We start from the raw sequence: 27512 nt of genomic DNA, 5'->3' as shown, positions 1-27512 counted from the left end.
ATTATTAACCCAGGAAAATAAATTTTTAGAAGAAAAAAATCTCATTTCTTTCTATGAAAATAAGAAGCGATGTGCCTGAATAAAACTTATTACTCTCTTCAAATCCCACAAACACCACTAAAGAAAATCTTCTCGACTTGATATTTAATGATTGCAGAAAAACAACTGGCTTGTAGCTGAAATCTACATGTTTTTAATTGTGCTCACTTTGCCAGCAGCATCATTGATATTTAAAAGTACCAGGGTGCCCTCTTGCGGTGTGTAGTAGTTACTGTTCTTTTCTACTAAGAACTTAAAAGTTTGTTGTGGCCATTAAATTTTATGCATCTCATTTTACAAGAGCCCTCTCTATCTTCCATTTCATTTGTGATTGATTCATATGGAACAATAATCAATAAAATATGCTGGGACTTGCAGAATGAACTACTAAAATCGCCCTGGACTGTAATGAAATATGACTGTCACTGTCTGACACCCAGTTTGAGTTCCCAGGAGAAGTAATAAATCTGCCATCCATCTCTGGTTCATAGGACTACTTTGTAAAAGAAAAAAACCCATAAAGTCTAACATTATCATATTCTTGCATATCAGGTGTTATCAAGAACTTCTACCTACTCTGGTTTTCAATTTGAGGACGTGGATATGTACATAAGTGTAAATATTTTTACCAAAGGGCACATGAAAATTCCCCTACACAGAACCAGGCTTTATGAAAATCAAGTTTATATCCTGGTTGCTGGTTGTCTTCTTTCAAGGGGAGCTTTGGGTACCTATTCTGGCCACTTGACTTTGTGAATTCATTGGATTAGACCACAGTGCAAGCCCTATGCATCCCCTGGGTTGTATTTGGCACTTGTGAAACCAATTACCCATTATATATCCTCTTGACAGCTTGGACTTTTTGTCGTTGTTGTTTTTAAATATATACAAGTTCCACCACTATACTAGCTTAACTGGGATCCCCTGAGCAAGTTACTTTAATGCTATCAGACTTAATTCCTCATCTGTAGAATGGAGACATTAATAATGAAAACCTTGATATAGCTGTCATGAGGTCTGGTCACACAGAAAGAGTTTAGTGTCACCATCAGTATGACTTTAAGGTTCCTTAATGCACTCTAACACTATGATGTCTTCGTATTCCCCCTCTCCTTTTGTCAGTCCCCACTTTTCTGGTGTATTTTTAATGTTTTATTACATTTGTCTGTTTGTTTATGTTTGCTTTTGCTTACTGTGTGGCAATGGAAAGGCTAGGTTTAAAAGTGTGGGCTCTTGTTTCACAACTCTACATTTCAATTGACTCATTATTATATCAAACACAGGACGGACTGCACTTTAGGGCCAATACCTAGAAATGTAAATAGTGGAGTATCTCTGTGGTACTCAGGTATGAATCTTTGGAAACTATTTGTGTGTGTGTGTGTTTATTGTTGTTGCTGTTTTTTACCATTTTAACCTTTTTAAAAAAATTTTTGTCAGTATTACAGATGTCCCCCATTTTCCCCCTTTATGCCCCCCTCCACCCCACCCCTGCCCCACTCCAGGCCTTCCCCACAATATTGTCTGTATCCACGGGTAATGCATATATGATCTTTGGCTAATCTCTTCCCGTCCCCTTGGACACTGTTTTTATTGAAGAGCTGAAATAGATCTCCAGAAAAGATGTTTTTAAAAAGTATGAAGAAGTTTAAAAAAAAAACAGTATAAAGAGCAATATAATAAAGTACTTACTGTTTGTCCTTTCAGTGGTCAGGAGATTTCTCTGAATTTATCTGGAAGTTTCTAACACAAGTTGCTTTCATGAGAAAAAGCTCCCACATCACAGAACTGTCCATTTTAGAAGAAAAAGAAATATTAAAAATGCTACGATGCTGGACAGAACAGGTGTTCCAACTATTGAAGGTATTTTTTTGTTCACAGCTTTATCAAATAGCAAGAGTGACTTTCTTGGTCAGATCTAGCTGAAAAGTACTTATTTTAGAACCCTCATTTTTGTTTCCCTAGCAATCCTGTGACATCATGTCAAGTTCTTAGGGCCTAAACATGCTTGTTGATTCTCCTTGTATAACTTGTATTTGGGGGTGTTTCAGTCTCCTCATTAGATATAGCAAGCCTAAAATATGCTGGGGGGGGGGTACTTTTTAAACAGATAATATTTAGTAAATAGAATTTTTACCTACACCCACCCTGGTATCTACAATTATTGTCTGTTCTAGGAATTAAATGTTGAGTTGCAAGGGATGATCACTATAGTAACTAGAAGGACACTAGAACGTTGGAAATGTGGGGAGATGTTAAATTTAGATCAAAGTGAGCATACGTCACATTATTAATTCTATTCCTAGGAGCTAATTTTCTTCAACAGATCTTCCTTATACACCATGTGAGAGGCCCTTTCCACTCCTTAGTATTAAGAAAAAATTGTTTTTGTTTTTCAAACTATAACTTAAAATAATCATGTCTCAGTGCTATTTAGCTTTCACTATCATAAATAGTACAAGTGTCTTATGTTTTCTAGATTACACTTTTAAGTAACCCTTTTATTTTTTTAATACCAAAAACACACCATCTGACCTGCATTGTGACTGCTGTGAATCATTCAGAGCTGGCATGTTGTAGGATTTTAGTGCTTTTTGTGGCATTAACTTTCCAACCCACAAACAAACAGCCTTCAAAGAACCCAGATGAGATCAAACAGTTGATTTTCCTAGGCGTCAGAAAGAATCCAATCCCACAAAATTAAATGCCTTTAGGAGAAAAAGAGTTACCATGTGTATGTTTGACATCAAAGACAGAAATATCTTCCATCTCTGTTTAGTGTTCCCAAACTCCAGGCAGCCCTTTTTATTTTTTGCTTTTTCTCCATTCTCTTTCCCGACTGGCTCTCCAAATTATAATTAGGAACCTGAAGGATAGATTTGACCTTCACTTGTGCTCATTTTTAGTAATCTACAAAGTCTAATGAAGGACTGTTCTGCTTCTTCACAAATGACTGACTCTGTTTCTTTGGTGTTCCCGACACAAATCTGTGGGGTGTTGGCAATTGTCTTACCAACAGTAAACTCCTGAAGGGGGACTGCGTTCCAACTAGTGCAAAAGCTTGTGTTGTTAGTTACATGTCCTGCTTTGTCCATCACCTATTGTTGTCTAAAAATAAGGCATGCTCATGACTCAGTTTTTTACTAAAACTTTCAGGAGAAGTCGACCTGCCTTGGATTGGGTCTCTGGAAGAGCCTGGTGAAGGGCTATATTTTGAAAGACTGTATTTTGCTTCCAACCAGAATCCATGATAGATCAGGCACCTCCCACTTGTCCGGACTGAGGAGTGAATGAGAGGTGCAGTGTTTCCATGGTGCAACATGACAGGCTGGATACAATTCATAACAATCAAGGCATATCCCCCTCTCTTCTGCCCAAAAGTCCAAGGACAATGAGGTACAGTTCATTACCAAAGAGAAACAGTTCTAGTAACTAGTCCAGACCCACAAGGAATCCAAAGGATGTCCAGAGGTAAAATATTCATTTTCCAGTGAGTTGCCGGGAATCCCTTTCCTCTGCAGGCTCCTTTCTCTCTTCCCTTCCCCAACAATGCCTAGTTCCCTCCCTGGGTGCTGGCTCCATCCTGGGCATGGAGAAGGCTGTACAATTCCTTGAAGTCGTGATGACCATTTCTCCTAACAACTCAAACCCTGTTACACTTGCATTCTCCCTTTTAAGAAGAGGCTTAGGCATTTCAAAATCTTCTAATTGGAACATTTAAAATAAAAATAAACCTTTTTTCTTATAACATTGACCATTGCTCAAAGCATCGTGTTCAATGTGCTTAAAATTTCTTTCACTTAATCTATATTACAACCCCTCCACCCCCGCATCTGAGGTAAAGAAGAAAAGATTTTACATATATGTGTGTGTGTGTGTGTGTGTGTATATATGGATATATATATATATATATATATATATATATATATATATATATATATCCATTCAAGAAGTCCAAACATGAATTAATGCCCTCTTTGAACCAGGAATTTTAGTAGGTGCTGGGAGTACAGAATGAATAATTCATAGGCATAATCTCAGTATCCAGAAATTAACTGGGGGTGCAGTAAGAGTGGTAAACAGACATATAAAAAATTAATGGTGATACAGTCCTGTAACAACTTGCATCTAGATATGAACAAAGTGTTGTGTTAGCTCAGAGGAAGGCACTAGTCCCTGGGAAAGCCTGGATGAGTGGGAGGCAGGCACAAGAACACAAAGGAAAGCATGCACTTTGATTAATTTTCCTGGACTTAGCCTCCCCAGGGCCATTTCGTAGGTGAACATGTGCCATTTTACACAGTAGGTTCACATTCCACACTGCTGCCTAACTATAGTGAAATAGCCCCAGCCACAGAATGTCAAGTGGAGATGCCAAAAGGAAATGGTGACTTGGGTTTGAATAAACTTTTTTTTTTAATATATCTTTATTGATTTATTGAATAAACTTTTGACGATCAGACACTGTAGGGTATATTTGTTTGCTAGAGATGCCATAACAAAGTACTACCATGGCTTAAACAATGGGAATTTTTTCTCACAGATCTCGAGTCTGCAGGTTTAAGATTAAAGTGTTGTCAGGGCTTATATTTTCTAAAGGCCTCTCTCCTTAGCTTGGAAATGGCTGTCTTCCTCTGGTGACTTCCCATGGTCATCCCTCTGTGTGTTAAACTACTTTCTTTTAAGGAAGGACACCAGTCATATTGAATTGGAGTCTACCAATATGACTCATTGTACCTTAATCATCTCTTTAAAGGCCCTATCTTCAATACAGTCACATATTTAGGCACTAGGGGGTTAGGACTTGATAAAAATTCTTTCCTTGACCAAACTTTGCTCAAGCTCTTCTGAGCTCTCTTTTTGACTAGGCCTAACGTTGGACTCTCATGCCCCTCTCTGTGGAGCCCATTTCTAGCAAGAAGCCTGTTGGGTCAGTTTAACCAGAATTACTCATCATCATCCAGGTGAAATAATCAACATGGTCTGCCTTTAGCAAGAATCCTGTTAGATCTATTTCGGCAGAATCTTCCCTTACTCATGATATTTCTTCTTTGTAATTTTCCATCCACTGACATGCCCCACCCCTACTTCTTGGCTACAAATTCCCATTTTTCCTTGTATTTGGAGTTGAGGCAATCTCTCTCCCCTACAACAAAACCCCATTGTAGCGGTCCCTGTACCTATTGTGATAGTCCTCCTGAATAAAGTCTGCCTTACTGTTTTTTAACAAGTGTCATGAATAGTTTTCTCTTTAATAGATTTCAATATATGAATTTGGGGGAGACACAAGCCATAAGACAAGATCTTGAAACTTCAGGGAAGGTATGGTAAGGAAGCTCCAGCCATGAGCTTCCCCTTCAGAAAATGAAAGAGAGAGAGAGAGAGAGAGAAAGAGAGAGAGAGAGAGAGATGTTCTGTAGGAGAACATGAATGGCTGTGGCAACCTGGAGCTCTGCACTAGGGAGTAAGGAGGGGAGAATGGAACGAAGTAGTTGGTCGTCATCCTGTAGGATGACACTTCTGTTTGGATTAGGAAAAATAAATTTAAGGGAAAAACAAAATCAACAAATGTTATGACATTATGCTATGTGTATTTTATGGCAATTGAAACTCCTACTACTATTTCACCACCAAAGAATCATTTTTATAATTATTATCAGTTATTGATTTCCTACTCGTTCATGCAGCAGAGAAGTTAAGGGCAAGGGCTCTAGAGTCAGAGATCTTTGTGTTTGAGTTCCAGCTCTACCACTTACCATGTGATCTTGAACAATTAAATTTCTCTGCACCCTATTTTCTCATCTGGAAAATTTGAATATCTGCGTCTTCCTTAGAGAGCTGTAGTGAGGATTATATGAGATCGTAAAGATTATTGTTATTAATATTTTTCAGGGACTACATATAGTAGGTGTTTTATATATTTTATCTATTTTAATCTCCTAAAAAAGTTCTGAGGTATATATTACCAGCCCACAGCCTCCTAGTATCCCACCTACCCCTACTATCACTGACGACAATTTCCATGAGGAGATTCATGAGAGCTTTACTCCCCCAAACTGATTAAAAGAGTGGCTTCAAGATCACTTCCTTCCTCTCTTCTTTGGATGGTGCATTCTATCCTGTGCATAGCTGCTCTCCTGGCACAGTTTCTATGACAACCTGTCTCTGGGATATTTTTCTGCTCATCCATAGTACGCATGGCTCTCTTGTTACAAAAAATAAAACCATCAAATAAAGCCTCACATCAAGGTTTTGTTAATGGAAAACCTTTTGTTCACGGGGAATCTCAGAAAGGGGCCATGATGCTACATCCACCAAGGCAGTAAATTGCTTTCAACTGTTTATGTTTAAATGTTATAAAGCCCCATATACACTCACTCTCTCCAGCACAATAACTGGAAGCATACAATTAGAGCTCACAGTTACTAGTACAACACAAAGCAGAGGTACAGTTTCATCCTTATGTTGGAGCTTTCTTAAAATCTTTTGGTTTTATTGTTTGTTGTAATGTGTTCTATAATACCACAGTATGTAAATACTGGGAACTCTGCGCACAATTTAACTCTAATCTACACCCTAGGAATCAATAAGCATATGAAGTGGCTTAATAGAGTTAACACCCTAAGAATTGACCAGGTGGCATTCAAAAGTATTGTTGTCAAAATCAACACAGAAGTTTTATTATTTATCATGTTCCAGGCCAGTAATTCACACCATGAAGACAGCTCATAAGGCCCCATGCCTCTCCCATCAGTGGACCTGACTAAAAGGTCTGATGCTTCCTCTATCAGAACATGCCTGTCTTCATCTCGGAGAAAGCCTTTCATGAAGGTGCTGCTCACTGTGTCAAGTGTTTAGACTGAAAATATTCCAAGTATACACAGCAGTATGATTTTGTGCCTGCTTACTAGCAAATACTTGTTTGCTTAGAATATTATGGTCTGAAATGTGCTTTTGCTACAACTGCATGGTAGAAAAATGGTAGGTTGGAAACACAGAGCAGCCACCCCCCTCTAAGTGCTGGAGAGCTCTGATGGAGTCCAAAATGACCTGACTTTCACGGAATGGTAAACTGGGTTAAGTTGGTTCAAATTCTAATCCTCTGTTCCCTGATATATACCTCATAATAATTCTGTATAGCTGAATTTCCTCCTGCCACACCAGCATTTTCTTCATTAACAGGCTCATTGACCTTTATACAACTGCAGTCTACTGGTTAGAATACCACATTCAGGCAATGCGGAAATGCTCTGGTTTCCATAACCACCACTCAGGTACTGAGTCATAAATCCTCATGCTAGCTCTCAGACTCTTTTTTTTTTTTTTTTCCTTTTAAATAGATGTTATTTTTTAGAGCAGTTTTAGGTTCATAGCAAAATTGAGTGGAAGGTGCTGAGATTTCCCATTACCCTCTGTCCTCTCATATACACACAACCTCCCCACTATCAACATCCCCCACCAGAGTGGTACATTTGTTGCAAATGGTGAACATACATTGACACATCATTATCACCCAAAACCCATGGTTACATAGGGTTCAGCCCTGGTGTCAGAGAGTCTATGGGTTTTGATAAATGTATAATGACACATATCTACCATTATAGTATTATACAAAATAGTTTCAATGGCCCAAAAATCTTCTGTGTTTTACCTATTCATCCTTCAGCATATGAACTGGGGCAGGGAATGACCTCCCTTCCCCCAGCAACCACTGAGTTTATTGTCTCTACAGTTTTCCTTTTTCCATAATGTCATATAGTTGGAATCGGACAGTGTTTAGCTTCCTCAGATAGGCTTTTTTCACTTAGTAATATGCATTTAAGTTTCCTCCATGTCTTTTTATGGCTTGACAGCTCACTTTATTTTAGTGCTGAAAAATATTCCATTGTCTGGCTGAACCACAGTTTGTTTATCCATTCACCTACTGAAGGACATCTTGGTTGCTTCCAAGTTTTGGCAGTTACGAATAAAGCTGCTATAAACATTTATTTGTGTGCAAGTTTTTGTGTGGACATGTTTTCAGCTCCTCTGAGTAAATAAATACTAAGGAATTTGATTGCTGGATCATTTGGTAAGATTATGTTTAACATTGTAAGAGACCGCCAAACTGTCTTCCAAAGTGTCTGTACCATTTTGCATTCTGACCAGTAATGAATAAGAGTTCTTGTTGCTCCACATCCTGGCCAGCATTTGGTGGTGTCAGTTTTATGGTTTTTGGCCATTCTCATAGGTGTATAGTGGTATCTCCTTCCTGTTTAAATTTATATTTCCCTAATAACATATGAAGTAGAGCATCTTTTCTTATGCTTATTTCCTATATGTATATCTTCTTTAGTGAGGCGTCTTTCAGGTCTTCTGCCTTTTTTTTTTTAATTTTATTTTTTTAGTCGGGATGTTTGTTTTCTTATTGAGTTTTAATAATATATTTTGCATAACAATCCTTTATCAGATATATCTTTTGCAAAGATTTTATCCCAGTCTGTGGCTTTTCTATCCCAGTCTGTGGCTTTTCTTGTCATTCTCTTGACGAGACTCATTTTTTATGTAGTGAAAACACACATATTTGCTTATGCATGGGACTCGTGTACATTTATATTTGCTCTTCTATTCATTCAGCATATATTTATTAAGCATCTGCTAAGTATGAGGAACTGTGCCCAAGATAAGATTACCAACCTAAGCATGGGGTTGCACATGCCTCTAAGATATAATGGTGCATATTTTAAATCCTAAACTTGTATTCACACCCTTTGCAACTTAGCCTCTGAAATACTGCGAAGCCTGTCCCTTCCTCTTTATTCCCAGAGACTACCCTGACTACTCTCCTTATCATGGCAGATGATCACACCGAATGGGTTTCATTTCTCAATCAGGTCTCCCCCTTCCAGTTCCTCCTCTACATGGCTGATAGTCATCTAAAATTTAGATACATTCAGGCTATATTTCTGGTTAAAAAATGTATATGACCCGCAGTTGTAGCGGGTATCAGTTTTGTTCTGCAACACTAGAGTGCAAGAGATATCACTTCTCTTAACTTCTCTAAAATAGTTAAATTTTGCTGATCCCTCTTCTATTTAATCAATGAGAAATTCAATTTCAGTCTTTTTATTGGGCTCCTTCTCCCACCAAGGGTCTTTCTTCTCCTACCAAGGAATCTCATACAGAATATTCAAGAATGGGTTTCCTGGTATTAGTTTACAATGCTTGCCTCTGATCTTTACCTTGACTGTATCCAGGTGGTCCCATGAAAGTAGATATGCCAAACCTAGCTCTTTAGAAATATTTGGTTTCTGGCCAGCAAAGCAAAAGCATCTGAGACAAGGAAAAGCAAAAGTTAGGAACCTTCTTCGGTGGTAGTAGTTAAAAAATATATGAAACAAGAGAAACAAAACAAGTTATCCTGCCTCACGGAAAGAATCCTAATTCCTTAGCATGGCTACGAGACAGGTACGCTTTGCAATTTCACCTTCATCCCATGATGTGCTGCAGCCAGTTCACACCAGCTCATGAGAGCCAAGTGCTAGATTTTTAGGAATGTTGTGAGCCAGTTGTTAAACATAGCTCTTATTTAAAATTAAATAATATAAATACCACTGGATAACCCTTCCTACTTCCCTGAAAAGCCCTGTCATCCCCATCCGAGCTCTCAAAGCACTTTGTAAGTACTCGTATTATAACAAATTTGACATTGTTCCTAATTGTTGTTTTTACTAAAATATCCCCAGGCTATGAGCTTGTCAATAAGATTTTTCATTAGGAATTCAATAATTGTTTGGTGAGTGAATAAGAGATTGACTCTTAGAAGTTAAAACCTATTCCCTTCCTGGTATTTTGGGATTACCCCTCTACCCAGCAGCACTCATAGTTTCTCAACTCAAGCTTTACATACCTGGGAGTCTGAGTCCTTTCATTTATTTTTATTCTTATTTTTTGTTAATCCCCACCTGAGGATATGTTTTTCCATTGATTTTTTTTTTTTTAGAGAGAGTAAAAGGGAGAAAGAGAGAAACACCGATGTGAGGGAGAGAAAGACACATCAATTGGTTGCCTCCCACACTCACCCCGACCAGGGCAGGGAGCATGAACCTGCAACCAAAGTAAGTGCCCTTAACCAGGAATGGAATCCACGACCTTTCAGTGCATGGGTCGATGCTCTAACCACTGAGCAACACCAGCCAGAGCAATTCCCTCCATTTTTGATCACTCGTCACAAGAAAAGCTTGGTCTCTCTCCACAAGAGATGTGACTTTCATTCTCCAGGGCTTTTACTCTGGTGGAGGGTTAAAATGTGATCAAATACAAGTAGTAAAGAAACAAAGAATGTTTAACAATCTCCTGATGTACAGAGAGCAAATAACAAGTCTCGACATCCACATATAATGCCCTGTGGTACATGAGCCTAAAATGAGATGTCCATGTGGCTGGTTGGTGAGCCAGTGCAGCACTCCCTTCAGCCCAAATTGATACTTTGGAGGCAGAGAGTGGATATGATGAAAACTGTGGGACTGGCTGACGTGCAGGTTGTTAGGCAGGTTTGTGGATGGACAAAATGGCCAGAAGGGTTGCTCATCACATAGGTTACCTGGGAAACATCTCTTAAAATGTTGTGAACACTCTGGAAGGTACATGTCAGACATGTGACAAAGACTGAAGAAAACAGAGGTTGAAAAACCATTGCTTTTGATTTTAGACTAGGCAACCTCAAGCACGGAACTGTTTCACCTAATTTCTGATTCCACAAACAGCTTTGGGGAAATAGTTGTTGCTTTGCCCTAGTCTTCCCAGAACAAGAACCAAACATACCCGAGGACACCAAATGACACCAGCACCCCACTGCCAAGCTGGCACCGGCAAAGATGTGGGCTATTTGCAGAGAGCACACCGCCTCTGCTGTGAGTGGGCAATAAACTACCAGGGAGATTCGTGCTGCCTGCCTGGAGACTGGGTTGCTAGGTGCCTCTGAAGTAGTGAGACCGAGAGGTGTACATTATTTCCCCCACACTTCTTATTTTACACAGTGACAGTTGTAGCCTGGAAACAAAAGGAAAGAATAGCATCTGTGGTATTAGAAATAATGGCCAGCCAAGGGCCCTATGGGGCAGAAGGAGCAGGGTTGAGGCTTTTATCAAGAGCAGGAGAAAAAAAGTAATGTGATTTGGTTTCACCATAATTGCTTAAGCAGCCTGGGTGAGAACTAATTATGAGTTCATCTGGCTCCAGAGAAACTCCCCTCTCCCCTTCTCCAGGATGGTACTAAAATATCAGCATTGCGTCACCAGAAATCACTCCCATTGGTGGCCTTTCTTAAGGAGAGCAGCGGCTCTGCTCTCTGAAAGTCACTGGAATCTGAGTAGACCAGGAATTTATAGCTTTCCAAGGCAAATAAAATATTCCTGGCACTCACTTGTCACTTGAAAACTCAGAGTGTTTATCCATTATTATATCACAGAGGAAGTTTTGTTTTAAAAATGTGGGAGTGATGAAATGCAGAGAAGAGAAGGAAGAGACAAGTTACAGGCTCTACGTCACTACAACAGCTCTGCCATTGTTAGACTCGGAGGGAAATACTGGTTTTCAGAACCAGGCTGTTCATTGATGATATCTTGACACTCCAGGGTTCTTGCCAGGCTCTAATGGCTCTAAAGAGGTGAGTATTTTTGCTCAGTGAGTTAGTCGCTTAATTCTCAAAAATGCAGAGCTAACATTGGAAGTCAGCAGGATAGAGCTTGAATTAGTTAGTAGTCTAAATTACTTCCACCTAGATGAAAGTTAAGTAATGCTGTTCTAATATGCTTACTTGTACTCTTTGTGAGCTCTGAGAATGAGGCAAGTTGGATTGTGTAACAGAAAGAACATGGGTTTAAATCCTGGATCCAACCTGGGTTCAAATCCTGACTCTGATGCTTAACAGCTATATGTAAGTTACTTGCCTTCTCTGAGTGTCAGATTCAACTGAGAAATGAGGTAAAAATATCAGTCCTTTTGCAGTATCTATGTAAGGATGAGAAATGTGTAAAGTGTCCATGTGACACTTGGAACAGAGGATGTACAAGATAAATGGTAGCGCATGCCCCAATTATCTCTCAGTGAGAAGGCCTAACTTGAGCCTCTGCAGGAGTGGCACTGTGCAGGTTACGAAGACATGCCACACGTGACTTTTGTCTTCTGAACCATCACAATTTAGTTAGATGGGGAGGGCAGTGGAGGTAGAGGGGGATTAAAAACTGTCTCACGCAAGTAGCAGAGAAACAACACTATAGAATTAGAGTCTAAATCATGTGGTTCAAATTCTATGTGGGGTAGGAATTCAGGGAAAAGGAAGGACAATGTGGGTGGAGCCATAACTTCAACCAGAACCTGAACAGAAAAACAGACACAAACAGGATTTGCCAACAGAGAAGATTTACACAGAAGTCAAACTGTTGATGTAACAAAAACAGAAGGCCAACCCATTGAGAGACTCATTTTGGCACCCAAAGGACATGCTATCAAAACCAGCCAGCTCTGGTTGCTTATTCTGCAGGGTCACATTCTTGAAGAGAATGGAGCCCTTTGGAAGTTCTAAGCGTAGATCCTGTCTAGGCTCACCTGTGGTAGATGGGACCTGAGTGGCCACCTTTATTTTGCAAAAAAAGTCAGCTTACGGTTAGGAAATGAGGAGCAAAAATAAACCATCCAACTCCATAAAAAGTCCAAACTGCAATACAAGTTTAAATGTACTGCTTTGTAAGTGAAATGGTTTACTCTACCCATGACTCTGTTGATCTCCTTGTCATAGATTTATTTAAATATATATTGGGCTTATGCTTAATTCCATAAACATGGATGAACAATAAATAGCACTTCATTTTCTGTAATTCATAGTAATTTGAATCTGCACCCCCAGGAAAATCTAACCTTTGTAATTACTGACCACTTTCTTAGTGTGAGAAGAGGAGGGCAAACACAATAGCACTGATTATGTATTTAAGTTACACCCATGCTTTATATTTTGTATAGATTTGCCTAAATACTATATGAACTTGAATATAAATGATACTTTCTCCAAAAATTATGCCATAGAAATAAAAATAATTGCCCTATATTTGAGTCTTTACAAAGTCTCTCTTATTATAGGAGTTCTATTCAATTATTTTGAAAAGCTAATTGCATATATCCAAATAAAAGGTATAATTTTTCTCCAAATTTTTCTTAGAGATAAAAAAGCTCACCTTATATTTGAACCTGTACAATGTCTCTCCTGTTATGGGAGGTCTATTCAATTATCCCGATTCAGTCTCAATAAGTACAAGTTCAAATGCTAGAGAAAAAAAGGTAAAAATATTTTATATAGATTTGAAATTATCCCTAGAGGTATGAATTCTAAATGATAACAGTTGGGTGGCATTGTAAATAATTCTTTTAAAGATCAACTTAAAAAGCAGTATAGTAGGGATTAGATTGGAAAGATTATAAATGTAAACCCATGGTATGGACTGAATGTTTGGGTCTCCCCAAAATTTATATATTAAAATCCTAATCCCAAATGTGATGGTATAAGGAGGTATGGCCTTTAGAAGGTGATTAGGTCATTAGGGTGGAGCCCTTGTTATTGAACTTCCTGCCCTCCAGAACTATGAGAAATAAATGCTGGTTGTTAAGCCATTCAGTCTATGATATTTTTGTTATAGCAGCCTGAACAAACTAAGACAACCCGTATATGAAATAAACTAACTGTGGAGTGAAGGTGACTGAGTGACTGAAAAATGCTCATTTGTTTTTTATACTTTTCTGAAACCCCATGAAAACATGGTAAATAATTTTTTTCCAGGACATCAAATCATAAAGGATAAGAATAAGGGAAGACATGACAACCTCGAAATTTGAAAGTTGGGAAGGTTAATGAAAGGTAACTGATGTGCCAGATTCAAGAGTGCTGGGTCCCAAGGTGGCAGAAAACCTGAGAAGCATTTGATTATACACAAGTTTTGAGAACTGGAGGCACTGGGCAGCTCAGGAAGTGAAATGAAGGTAGCGCAGAAAACAAGAAGCAGTTAGAGTCTCAAATTTCTCTACCCCCAGCAAAAGCCTAGAGGTTTATTTTTTGAAAAAGCTAAAAGAGAGGATTCTAGGAGAGCTGGTGGGTGGCAATACAGGACAGAAAATTGTGATTAGGTGGATGTTGGCATGTTGAAAACAAAACTCATCCCTGCCCCCTACTCCTCTACTTGGCTCTTAGAATGCTAGCAATTAGGCCAGAAAGCAGTTCAAAGCTATTTCTCTAATGAGTCCAACCCAATTCACACACACACACACACACACACACACATACACACACACACACACACACAAAATCAAAGCCTGGGCCTTCATTGTTCAATATAGTAGCCACTAGCAACTTGTAGTGATTTACATTAAAATTTAGATTAATTAAATTAAGTAAAATTAAAGCATCAGCTCCTCGGTAGCACTAGCCACATTTCAAATTATTAACAGATACATATGCTAGTGTTTATGGTATTGGATGGTGTCAATAACATGTCCATCATTGCATAAAGTTATATTAACATTGACCCAGACAGATATCTCTGTAGGGGAGTCAACAATATACACTCTCACCCTCTTAAATATGTAAAAATATAACATTAGAAATTTAAAAAATACAGTGGCCTAAATGAAAATGTCAATAGAAGTGTTAGAAGATAAAACTGGAGCCCAGCTGGGCGTGACTCAGCAGTTGAGCATTGACCTAGGATCCAGGAGATCGCGGTTCGATTTCCAGTCAGGGCACATGCCCGGGTTGTGGGCTCCATCCCCAGTCGAGGGCGTGCAGGAGGCAGTGGATCAATGACTCTCATCATTGATGTTTCTCTCTCTCTCCCTCTCACTTCCTTTTTCTGAAATCAATAAAGATTATATATATATAGAAGATAAAACTGGAGAAATCTCTCAGAAAGCAAAGCAAAAACAGGATTCAAAAAATGAAAAAGGAGAAAAATCAGAAAATTAGAGGACAAGCTCACAAGCTCAACATTCAAATAAAAAAAAATCCCCAAGAAACACGTCAGAGAAAATGAGGGGAGAAAATTATTTAAGAAACATTTTAAGTAACTTTTAGAAAAAAAATGACCTAATAACACCCAGTGTGAAAGCGAGTCCAGAAAACCCAGGTAAAGGCTGAGAATGAGCCACACCAAAGTCACATCATTGTGAAATCTTAAAATGCCGGGACAAAGGCAAGCTTGAGGGTAAGGACGGTCACCTAAAAAGATCAAGAATCTAAATAGCTTTGGATTTTTCAACAGCACACTAGAAATAGGAAAGCAGAGCCTTAAAAATTGTGAAGACTATTTCTCAACATAGATGTCTATACTCAGCCAACCTGTCAAATAAGCATGAGGAAAGAATAAGGGCATTTTCACACATTCAGGGTGTCAACATTTTCATATCACCTGCAGCCTCTCCCAGATAGTGCTTCACACCAGGTAAAACAAGACAACTGAAGACAAGGCAAGAACCTAGAGACAGGAACTCTACAGGGGAGACAAGGTGGAGAGAATCGCAGAACCCTGCTCAAGAGCACGTGCAGGGCCACAGCCACGTGGGGGCCCTGAGGACAGCCTTTCTGGATCAGGGCACGTTAGCATTCTTCAGGAAACGCCACAACACCTTACGTGACTGAACACAGCAAGAAGGGATTTAAGCCAGTGGCAGAAAGTTTCAAATAGGAATATGTAGAAAACTAATCCAAAAAATAATATTTTAGGACAATTATTTAATCCAGGGAAAACACAGTTGTGAACGAGAGGAATAATCTTGTATAAATCACTGTATACCAGGCGTAACTATGACTAGCATGTATGTCATCATAGTAACAACAATTTTTCTCTAACCTAAATTATAAAATAATTGTACTAGAAAGATGGAGAGAAAAAGAGAATGCATGTGAAGGGGTGGTGCGTAAGTGTGAGGACGAAAGGAAAACCATCTTCCAAAGTGGGATGTACTAATATTAACAGATAATGACTGAAACCAAGAAAATCAAGAATGAAAATTTCACCATAACTCTGGGTGTAAGAAATACATTTCTTTATTTTGTTTGAATCAAATTGAGCTCTTAGAGCAGAAATTGCTTGGCAGAAAATTCCATTTACGTCATTTCTGGGCTGCCCTCCTCCACTCCCAATTTCAGGTGATATAGAGGTTGAGGATGGGGAGATCTACATTCTAAAATACTGAAAGGAAGCTTGTGGTCTCCACTGTGCCCACGGCTTTGCTCACTGTCCAGGTGACAGGATCTGGTCCCTGAAGGAAGTTATATCCATGGCTAAGCTTGAACAAGGGTCTCTGTCATCTCAATTCGTGAGACCTTCTCCCTGTAGGAATCCACCCAGCTGGAGGGTGACAAGCAGGACCTGTAGTTCCTTCTTTGGGAACCACCCAAACTCCCTGCCTCCAGTTCATCTCAAGGAATTGGTTGTCCGTCGTCAGTTTTATTTCCACCCTCAAAAGCCTTCATCTTTCTTCTCTTCCACTCTGGGTGATAGGCATAGTCCCTCCCCACTATGGGCCTAGTGTTCCAAAACAAAACCTACAAAAAGGAATGAAGCTGTCCTCATGGCAACCTCTGCTTTGCATTCAAGCAACCCAAAGCCCCTGGGGCAAAGAAACACAATGGCTTGGCTACTTTCTTGGAATGGGAAAGGAAAAAATACCTTTAAGCAGAGAAAACCAAGTGCATTTTTTTAAATTGTAGAGCAATAAAATTAAAAAGCCTGTCTTCAATATAAGCATATACATATGCAGTATAAAGAAGCAGGTGTTTATGTAATTATGTTTATAACGTATGCAGTTGAATGGATGCCTGTGTGAAAAGAAGACTTTCACTGTAAAAGCATTAACTTTTATTACAACTACTTATCTCATCCTCTAGTCTTCTACTATTGCCTTTGAGCCACATTCCAAACCCAGGAAAAAAACATGTTTATAAAACTGCAAAGGTCATGGCCAGTAATGGAAATTGATTTTACATGCTCGGTGGAGTGTTTTTAAAACCATGGAACAGTCTAAGGGAAAAGAAATCTATTTAATTACTCGACAGTCTTTTGTAGTCCATTAAAAAGGCTCCACAATTGTCTACCTCTCCTGAACCAACTTAACATAAATCCCTCCCGTTAAAGAAGCACTTCTTAGAAATTGCACAGAATGCGCCCTGCTGGAGAGGTGAAAACTCCAGAGGATGAACTCAGACTGAGAATAATGATTCCTGCATGAGGACAAGCTGCTCCCTTTAAATGTTTTAATGAGGCAGAAATTTTCACTCAAAGCTCCTGCCCAATACCTGAGTAGCTGGTCCCTCTGAACTTCTATTTTTCTCCCTTCACTTTCTGTTTGATGAGATGATGGGGAAGAAATCAATAATAGCCTCTACTTCAGGAGCAATTATGGTACATTTTTGTGTTTATTCTCTTTGAACTTCAGTCTATCATGGTCAGCACTAAAAATCTTTTCCCCACATTTCAAAGCAAATTCATGATACGTAATATGAAATATGATTTTACCGTTATTAACAATAGATTGCTTTTTAAATTTTTATCATTTTAGATGAGAAACAAGAAGAAAAACGTATATGAATTAGATTTAAGGAGCTGTATGTTTGAATGACTACTTGGTTACACAAGCAAGCGTGCTTATCTTGATAGGTCAGTGGTCAAATGAGTCTCCCGGGACAATTTTTCTCCAGCTACGGGAAATCAGATTGCAAGTCTTTCTTAAGATCATTATGTTCATTGGATCATTAATTCAATTGATTCCATTTAATTAAAGTTCATGAATAAGAGCATGGTCAAGCACTGTTGTCTAGAATTTTAGTAGTCTTTTAATTAATTAATTATGCATTATCTATACAGTATTTATTCTAAGTAACTTGGAAACCATGATAAATGATTTGTATAGTCGCTATTAGTTTAAACAAGTTATATTTCAGAGTGATGAATAGTACTCTCTCCCCTTGCTAAGAAGACTTCACTGTAACTGCTATGTCAACGTAGATGCTCACCTAAAGGCACTTCAACTTTCTTGTTGTAACTGAAATGTAGCTTTCTCCTGATTCCTTCCCTTGCCGCCCATTCCAGGGCAGCCTCCCTTCTACTAGTCCTAAATCAGCAAAAGTTTCCATTTTTATCCTTTCAAACTGCGGTTTCCTGCCTTTAAAAGAAAAAACAAAACAAAAAACCAACTACCCTCAATAATTTCCATTGCTGGCCAGGTAGCTCAGTTGGTTAGAGCATTGTCCATATATGCCAAAGTTGTGGGTTTGATCTCCAGTCAGGGCGCATACCAATGAATACAGAAAGAAGTGGAACAACAAATTATGTTTCTCTCTCTAAATAATAATAATAGCCCAGCCGGGCATGGCTCAGCGGTTGAGCGTCAACCTAGGATCCAGGCGATCGGAGTTCATTCTCCATCAGGGCACATGCCTGGGTTGTGGGCTCGAGCAATGACTCTCTCATCATTGATGTTTCTCTCTCTCTCCCTCTTCTTTCCTCTCTCTGAAATCAATAAAGATATATTTAAAAAATAATAATAAAACATAAAATAATAATAATTTTCATTGCTCTTTTGAAATTCGTGTGTTTGCTGATATTAGCTAGGTCCATCTCAACCATTACCCATGACCCTTCAGAAAGTTTTGAATTACTGGGTTAGTTTTCTTATTCATCTATGATAAGCTAAGAAATGGGACCCCAACATACAACCATGCCCTAATCCCTGGAACCTATAAATGTTACCTTATTTGGAAAAGGATTTGATGTGGTTAAATTAAAAATCTTGAGATGAGGAGATTGTCCTGGATTATCTGGGTGGGCCCTAAATGCTGTCACATATGTATTTATATGAGAGAGGCAGGAAGGGGCTTGAAATACATACAAAGAAGGCAACGTGAAGACGGAACAGAGAGATTTAAAGATGCAGGACTTGAAAATTGAAGGGATCACAAGCCAAGGAATGCCAGTAGCAGTCAGAAGCTGTAAGAGAAATGGAACTTACTCTCCCCTAGAACCTGTGGGGGGACACAGTCCTGCCAACACCTTGATTTCAGCCCAGTGGTACTGATTTTGGAATTCTGGCCTCCATAACTGAGAAAGAATAAATTCTTATTGTTTTAAACCACCAAGTATGTGGTATTACAGAGCCATAGGGAACTAACACACTACACTATTCTTTCCTTTCATTTTCTAAGACTTCACTATCTATACAGAGCTGAGAAGTCATATAGAAAATCAGTAGAGGAGTCATAAAAGCCCATGCATTATCTCAAGAACAAAGTAGTAACCAACATCTTTAAATATTACCAAAAGGTTGAGATAAAGATTTTGAAGAGTCTGTTGAATTAGGGAATTATGAAGTCTTCAATAACCACAAGAATCGTCTCAATATGGTGTTACATACTACATATTTAGTATTCAGTAGATTAAACAATGAGTGGAAAGTCAGAAAGACAAAATCAATGATAGAGAAATATAAGGCAATTATTTAGAGTGGAATATGGGACAAAGATAAATTTTTTATTCTTAAAAGGGAGACTTGAGGATATTCATAAGAAAACAATTGGTAGAGGAAAAAGACTGAAAACACAAGAGGAGAGAGACTTGATAAAATGAGGTCTCTGAAGAGGTGGGCAAGACTAAGCACAAGCTAGCTGCTATGTTAAAAGATGAGCTATGAACAGATAGCCACCATTTCCTCAGAGATGGGAATGAAGAAAGTAAAAGTGGGTATAGAAGCCACCAATATTGTGTTAACATACGGCATGTTGCATTTTCCATCCATATGATCTAACTGTAATGTAACTAACAGTGGTAATGATCTAACAGTGGTAATGTAACTGTACCACTCCTCCATCAAAATATGGAGTCTTTCTCCTACCCTTGAATCTAGGTTCTTCTTAGTGATTTGTTTGACCAATAGAATGCAGTAGAGCTGACATTCTGGGACTTCCATGGCTTATGACCTAGATTTGGAATGTTTGCTCTTGGGCCTATCCTTTCAGACCCAGCCACCATGCCATGAACAGCCAATGGAGTCACGCAGAGATGCTGGCCCCATGCAGGTATTCTGGTTGACGACCTCACCCCAGCTCCTAGCTTACAACTAGCATCAATTGCCAGCCATGTGAGAGTGACATCTTGGGCATCCAGCTCAGTCAAATCTCCAATTGTTTATAGGTCAAACTGACTGTAGGTTAAACTGCAATCACACCAGAGACCCAAATGAGAACTGCCCAGCTGTGCCTGTCAACCCACAAAATCTTAAGAGGAAAAATAATTTTGTTTTAAGCCACTGAATCTTGGAATGTTTTGTCACCCAGCCAAGGCGAATCAGAACATGGAAGAATGGGGAGGTAAAAGAGTTCATGCTCTATTTTTTCTTAGTTGAATAGAATGCTAAATGATTTGGGATAGCTAACATGAGGAATGAAACAGATAATTGATCAGAAACATGTAAAAAATAGCTAAACAGTGTTGAAGGCCCAATTCATGTCATAGACCCCAAATCTGTGATGACATCAATCCTTTTTATGATTTTTCTCTAGTAGAGCTCAAAAGATTCATATAGTTTTAAGGCTTGGCAATACACAGAAAAACAAGGGGCCAAAAGAGTAGAGGATGGTGTCAAGAAAGTGTTTAAAGCAGTAAATCAGTGCCTAGGAGCAGGGCTGAATGATGCTTAAGGCACAGAGCTTAGGGCCCACAAAAAGTTTTAATTTCTTTTAGAAACAGAAGAAAAATAAACTTTAAGGCCAAAGAAAATGTTAAATATATATGTAAATATATCTTTATATAAGTGCAATTGTAAAATATAACAATTTTATTTTTTATTGAGCAAGAGGCCAATGGAGGCAAAAATGTTTAGGGCTCATTGAAATCATTATGTGGTCCTACCTGGAAGGGGCAGACAATATGAGAAAAAAGGGAGATATTAAGGATCAGAGATCTTGATTAACTATTATAAATTTGCAATCAAATTTAGAGAGCAAGAGACCTAGAAGGATAAGAGAGCGTGATGAGGAAGTGGAATGTGAGTTTTAAGTTTTTGGAAAAGGAGAAGGGTCTCATAGATGGTGAGAAGTTCTAAGATATGCTGGATAGAGGTGTGAAGGGAGGTGGCTGTCTGAGCAAAGATCAAAGACAGTGGTGAGGAGAAGGTTGAAAAGGTCCTTAATGCTGAAGTGATCCCCCATAGCGGCAGGCGTTAGAAAGACTAGGATTCTAGATGGACCAAAGATTTGTATATACAAATAAACACATAAAAATTGAAGGAGTAGAAGAAACAAAGGAAATTTTTTCTTAGTTGACATTTACTGACAAAATTCACATTAATTGGTATTTTAAGAAGCTCCTTAATCAAGTTTTACAAAAATGAAATATACTTTTAGTACTTCTTTTCTATCAAAAATAATGTGAATTTTTTTCTTTTTAAATTGAGATATAACTGACATACAACATTACACAAATTTGAGGTATACAACATGATTCTATATTTATATATATTGCAAAATGATCACCAAAATAAGTCCAGTTAATGTCCATCACCATATATAGTTACAAAATTTTTGTGTGTATGATGCAAACTTTTAAGATCTACTCTCTCAGTAACTTTCAAATATGCAATACAATATTATTAACTATAGTCACCATGGAGTACAGAAATTTTTTAATTATCTCAAAATAGGGAAAGTATAGGTATAATATAAAATAGGTATAATATAAATAATATAAAATATAGATAGCAAAATGGAAAGATTGATCGACTAAACAATATGCAAATAAAATTGTTCTACACAAGAAACACCAAAACCAAATGGCAATTTAACAAACTAGGAAAAAATATATTGCAACTCACATTTCAGTAGAGGTCTGTGTTCCTTGTTTTATAAAGACCTGCAATAAAATAGGTAAAATAAGTGTGGGTTCTACACTGAATTCTTACATGTGGCACACTGTTAGATGGGCCAGATACCCAGATATAGAAACTCGGGTACAGAGATTCATCAGGGCAGGAAGCCCCGGATGCTTGGCAAGGGGCAAAACTGGGAAAACAAGAACCTTGTCCCCAGGCAGGTCCCAAATGGCAGAGCCTCCTCATAGGGCTCCACTATTTAGTAGAGCATAAGAGAGACAAAATCTCTCCTCTGAAGATCATACTCTTCGGTTCATGACCTTTTGAAACTTTCCTCCTCTTCTGTTCACTTTATTGCAGAACATACCATCAGTCTAAAAGACCTGCTAATCTTTACTACTGTGTTTGAGGATATTTTGAGATATATGCTTCGTGGAGTTAAAGAAAATTCCAGGTGTAGTCTAATGTTATACAATTACCTTAGCATAGGTTTAAAAAATTAGATTTAAACTTTGCAGCCATCTTGACCATTGTTCAAGCCAGACAGAATCTAAGCTCCCTCCTTCAAACCCTTCATACCTATAGACACAGGCTCTGACCCAAGTCTGTTCCCTTTAGTTTCAAATAGAAGTTACACCACTAATGACCACCTAAATTGCCAACTTGGCTTGTGTCTCCTAAATGTGGCCCTTGGGAAACCTTGACTGGCTTGTCCTAAGCCCTTTTTAGCTGAGCCTCCAACACCAATATGCAACTCTGTTATTCTGTATGCTTTCCTTATCTGTTCTTTTTTATAGTTCTTTTCAAGGTTCTTCCCATCTTTGAACTTTCCTAAAGCTGTTACCTCACACTGTATTCTCTTAAATTTCCCTCTGAACCCTTAAACTTTGTATTTCATAGATTAACTCAGGCCCCAATCTTAACCTATAGACTTTTCGCTCTTGGAGAGGTGTGTGAATTTTGTCAATTTCGAATGGTCCACTCTGAATCTTTTACTATGTGGCACTGAAACCAGAAATAAGTTAGTTATTTTTACCCAAATTCAGATATTTTTGAAATAGTGTAAAATAAATCTCATCTTCCACTTGTTGTCACCATAATCAAATGGTGTCTAGTCTATCACACTTGGTGGTGGCTGGGCAGCACAAACAAATGTCTTTAGTTTATGGCCTGTCATAGATGGCATTTATGTGGAGAAATATGTAAAATGATAATCTGTAAAGAAATGCACAAAATGAAAATATTATCAAGAGTGAATTTTTTTAAAGTTAAAATAGTTAATACTATCATGTTGATTCCCCCTCCCTTCTCTATGAAAATGAGTATTTTATATATTTGAGGTGTTGGCTGGAGTCTGCATTTATTACTGTACACTAACTTTTTGAAGGTCATTCCAGCAATGTTTCAGTGTATGTGGAATTTATAAAAATTATTTCAAACCCAGCCAGCATGGCTCAGCAGTTGAGCATTGACCTATGATCCAAGTGACCGAGGTTCGATTCCCAGTCAGGGCACATGCCCAGGTTTTGGGCTTGATTCCCAGTCAGGGGCATGCAGGAGGGAAACAATCAATGACTCATCATTGATGTTTCTATCTCTCTTTCTCCCTCTTTCTTCCTCTCCCTGAAATCAATACATATTTTTAAAAAAAATTTTTTTAAAGTTATTTCATTAAAAAAGAATACAAGTTACATCTGTGAGTGCTATCTCACATTAAAGTAAAAACAAAGTCAGCTGCCACCTGGCTGCAGCAGTACTTTCATTTGACACTTTCAAACACTTGGCTTAAAATAAAGGAGTGTGCTGGCCAACGAAACGCAAGAAACCATGGAAAGCAGCGGGGCAATGAAATTGGGTAAGAGCACGACATTTGCAGTTCAACTGTTTTATAGTCTAAGACTATAAAAGCAACAAACTTTAAAACTATACTAAACCACTTACCAATGAACTCTATATGATTCTACAGTAAGTGTCATAATCTTCCTTTCCTCAAGAAAAAATTATCAGTTTTATATTTCAGCTAAAGAACCTACAATGCCAATATAAATCTATTTAGTGGGTTAATACATTTTACTGCTCAAATTTTTATTATCCTCTTACTATATTACTTTCTCTACAACTGTCTTAACGTCTACACTTGATGTCTCCATTTTCTCAAATTCACTTCATTTCAGGTTCAGAAGAAGGGAAAAATCAGAGATTCCAAGTGTGAGAAGCATACCATGTGCTACTGCAGACACTGAGATGTAGGGTTTCATGGGAGAGGGCTCTGGGAGCTAAGAGCAGGCAGCAAAAAACAGGGACCTTAGTCCTACAAACATAAGGCAACGGATTCTGCCAACAACCAGAGAAAACAGCCAAGCCATTCCAGCTTCTGACCTACAGTACTGTGAGATAATAAACTTGTATCATTTTAAGCTACGTGACTTGTGGCAATCTGTGGTCATTTGTTATAGTAGTAGAAAACTAATGCAGATCATGACTGAAATGAGGGGAGAGTGTGTAACAGGACATTATATGAGAGGTGAGGAGGGCAGGTTGAAAGAAGGTACATGAGGGGGCAACTACTGCGTGGCCTTGCAGAACATTGTAAGGCCATCTCAGTGGGCCAAAACCAGTTGAAAATCAAAGGATGAGTCCGAAGGATTTGCTTATCAATGGCCTGTCCTCCTAAAGAGAGGAGTTTGTTGACTCCAAAATCACTGACCTGAGCCAAGGGTAGAAGAATTGTACTGAGATGAGATAACAAGGAGGAGCAAATTTAGTGGGGGCTGAGAGGCGGGGGCAAACAAGGGTTCGTCTTGGGACATGTTATGAATGAAATGCCTATAAACGTCTAACTGAGGATGTTCATTAAGCTGTTAGATGCACAAGTCTGGAGTTCAGAGAGTTGTCTGGAGCTGGAACTATTAATTAGGAAGCCCTCTCACATCAAGTGTTCAAAGTGAGAGGTGATTCGTTCAAACGCCAAGGAAATGAGTGTAAAGAAAGGCGGTGCTTTGTGACTTATCCCTTTCTGAAAGACTCTCATATACTGTATTTTTTTGATTTACAAATACAAATATGTGAATGATCTCATGAACCAAATATATTTAAAATATTTAAAATATAAGCACGTGTCATATAGTTGAAAAAGCCCATTGAAATTTGCATAAGTTATGCACCCATATCAAAACACTAAAACACTAATGACTTCTATTCCTTCAATAGTTGTTGCTCTAAGACATTTTAACATCCTAGAATTATGTACACTTACATAGATATAACATTTATGGTGAACATCTAATGAGGAGTATTATTCTTCCAATTCATTTTGGTTCCTCAGCCCTATGAAAATTCAGTATTTATACGTCTGCAGTTGAAAACACAGGCAAAACAAAACAGAAAAATAGGAACACAAGAACTTTGTTCTACTCTGTTTCCTTCCACACATACTGCCCCATTGTGTTTCATTTGTTACTACTGATATGGGTCATAGCTAGTTTATTACTTTCACCAACTCTCCTTCTGAGAAGAAAGAAGTATTTGTGATTGTTTTAGGCTAGTAAAAAAAAAAAAAAAAACACTCTAAGGAAAAAAAACACCTCTCTGTCATAAATCTCTCTATATGTATGCTTTCTGTGCTACAAAAAAGTAAGAGTTGTTGAAACCTTCCTACAAGGTAGAGGAAAACCTGACCTGCTGCAATCATCTGCCTAAAGTACTCCTATGAGGACTACTTTTGCCAACCACATCACAAATAATTATTAATATGGTAACTTTAGCTTCACGTCTTTAGCTTTTCCTGGGCCAGGTATGGGCTGGGAACATGCTCTTTACGGAAACATTTCATTGGATCATCTGCTGATGAAGCAGATTTTTAAGCCTTATCCATAATCACCCTAATTAGGCCATCAAATGTCAGGACTTGCTATGTGAGTTTGATTAATTCTAGCCATCTCTGTGGTGGAACTGGCATTGCCCACATGGAAAGGAGTGACTCTGCCTTGGAAGCAATTTCCTTATGCTTATGGTCTCTCCCCCTCTACCTGCTTGTATTGAAAAAGTAGCAAGGAAGGTTTGCAATGCTGCCCTCACAGGTCTACGAAACTTTTTTTCAGCTGGAAGCACAATAAAATCCAAACCCTTTTATATACCTGCAGCGCCACTGCCTTTATATCTTTTTGTGGCACTTAATTTATAATACAACTTGTGATATGTAGATTGTTCACATCTCCACCTTCCACAGATTGTGAACAATTTATTTGTTCACTTTTTTGATCCTAGAAGATGCACTGTTCCCAATACCGTAGCACAAATATTTGACATGGTTATGCAGAAGAGGGTCCCTGAAAACTGACATACAATCCCACTTCCCCCTCCCTACCCTTCCCACCACCATACAACTGACTGAAAAGAGCAAAGAAAAGTAAAAACAAGGGGACTTGTTTTCTTAATAAAAGCATGCTTAATGCTGTTCACTAAGGGATTTATATATTTAAACCTACTTATCTTGTGTCTTTGAGGAAACACTGTTTCACGAAGTTTGTTGTGATGGTTAATTTTACGTGTCAACATGGGCTAGACCATGGTGCCCAGTTGTTTGGTCAAACTCTAGACTAGATGTTGCAGTGATGGGTATTTTGTAGATGTGACTAACATTTATAATCAATGGGCTTTATATAAGGGAGATTACCCTCAATAATGTGGGTGGGCCTCAATCTGTTAAAGGCCTTAATAGCAAAAACTGAGGCTTTCTGGAGTAGAACGAATATTATTTCTTTAAGACAGTAAGAGGAATCCTGCCTATGGATTTTGGACTCAAGCCTGCAACTTCAACTCTTGCCTGGGTCTTCAGCCTGCCAGTGTGTCCTACAGATTTGGACTTACCAGCTCCCATAATTGCATGAGCCAATTTCTTAAAAGAAATCAATCTCTCCATATATGCATCCAATTGGTTCTGTTTCTTTGGAGAACTCTAATTTATTTGTATTTCAAAGCAGTTCTTTTTTTTACAATATTTGTGAACCTTTTGCTAATTGAATATAATTATATTCTTAATTTTGTTACAGGGAATAAGGGTAGGGGTTATTACACTACTTACTAATAGAATTCAGTTTCTCTGCTGGTGTAGAGTACTAGAGAGTGTTGTCAAAGGGCCTGGCTGGTGTGGCTCAGTTGGTTGGGCATCATCCCATGCACCAGGAGGTTGCAGTTTGATCCCCAGTTAGGGCACATGCCAGGGTTTTGGGCTCGATCCCCAGGAGGGGGTGTGCAGGAGGCAGCTGATTGATGTTTCTCTCTCAGCGATATTTCTATCTCTCTCTTCTTCGATCTGAAATCAAACAAAACATATTTTAAAAAGTTAAAAAAAAAATAAAAAAGAACTCAACAACAATGGTACCTCTTCTAACAAACAGGAAAATTTTTTACGTTTTTAATATGAAGCTCTACTTGAGCCCAGAGTATATGGCCCGCCTATACATTTTCCTAACCTACCTCACACGAGTTAACAAATCCTAGCCAATTACCAACAAAGAATCTGAGAAATTGGATCAACACATTTTCTGAGAAAGATGGGACATGTCAGGCCTGGTTGGTGCAGGGAG

General features: G+C 38.4%; 1 long non-coding RNA gene across 2 annotated transcripts in view; it reads right to left on the bottom strand.

Moving 5' to 3' along the window:
- The window catches only part of LOC107544698 (uncharacterized), a 160593-nt gene extending 133457 nt beyond the window's left edge, over positions 1-27136 (bottom strand). The window contains exons 1-4 of one of the 2 annotated variants that reach the window (XR_015714655.1): positions 27008-27136; positions 21928-21965; positions 9261-9351; positions 1732-1827 (exon numbers count right to left, since the gene is read on the bottom strand). This is a non-coding gene — a long non-coding RNA (uncharacterized LOC107544698). The remainder of the gene's footprint in view (positions 1-1731; positions 1828-9260; positions 9352-21927; positions 21966-27007) is intronic. The other variant, XR_015714656.1, reaches the window with a different exon arrangement.
- Between the last annotated feature and the right edge of the window lie 376 nt (positions 27137-27512).

This window comes from Miniopterus natalensis, chromosome 6 (genome assembly GCF_054644295.1).
Source record: "Miniopterus natalensis isolate mMinNat1 chromosome 6, mMinNat1.hap1, whole genome shotgun sequence".
NCBI classification, from domain to species: domain Eukaryota; kingdom Metazoa; phylum Chordata; class Mammalia; order Chiroptera; family Miniopteridae; genus Miniopterus; species Miniopterus natalensis.
Note: the sequence above shows the minus strand (reverse complement) of the source record. Positions and strands in the feature narration are given on the sequence as shown.